Genomic DNA, 642 nt, shown 5'->3' on the forward strand with positions numbered 1-642 from the left:
CTGAGTGATTTAGCGGACATAAAGCTAAGACGATTACTAAAATTTGTCAACTCCACATACTGTTTTGTGTTTAACAATTTTAATGTTTTCAAACCTTGGTAGCCATACCTAAAAATATGGTTAAAATTTTGAAATTGTCGTAGATTTTTTGTTTGGTTCGTACAATAAAAATAAAGGGGTTCCCATAAAAAATTTTGAGCGGAAAATGGCACACGACAGCAGGGCAATTCTGGCTAAGATAGTTGCAAAGCCTTTTGTTAAACAATTGAAAGACAGTAGGCAAGATAGTTTGAAGTTTTTTTTTTTGTTATTCTGGCACGAAAGTCTTACAAAAAAGGCTTACATGCCAAGTTTCATGGTGAAAAGCTCTTTTGACAGAAAGCTCATGAACATGTTCCTAAATAAGATGTATGTAAATCATTTTGCTCGAGTAAGCAAAGTACTAGCGTACCACTTGAGAGATCAGAGGCTCGCATACTCGGGCAACGAAATTGTTTTTTCATATTTCTAATATATTTCTTATTTTTTTAATGTAAATTTGGATTGATGTAAAAACCGAAAATATTTTTAGTGACTTTAATTTCAGTTGTTTTTCACAAATTTCCTTTTAATTTTAAGACTTTATTTGTTTTTTAATTTAGT

This window comes from Rhagoletis pomonella, unplaced genomic scaffold (genome assembly GCF_013731165.1).
Source record: "Rhagoletis pomonella isolate Grant_MI unplaced genomic scaffold, Rhpom_1.0 Rhpom_scaffold_00317, whole genome shotgun sequence".
Lineage (NCBI taxonomy): Eukaryota > Metazoa > Arthropoda > Insecta > Diptera > Tephritidae > Rhagoletis > Rhagoletis pomonella.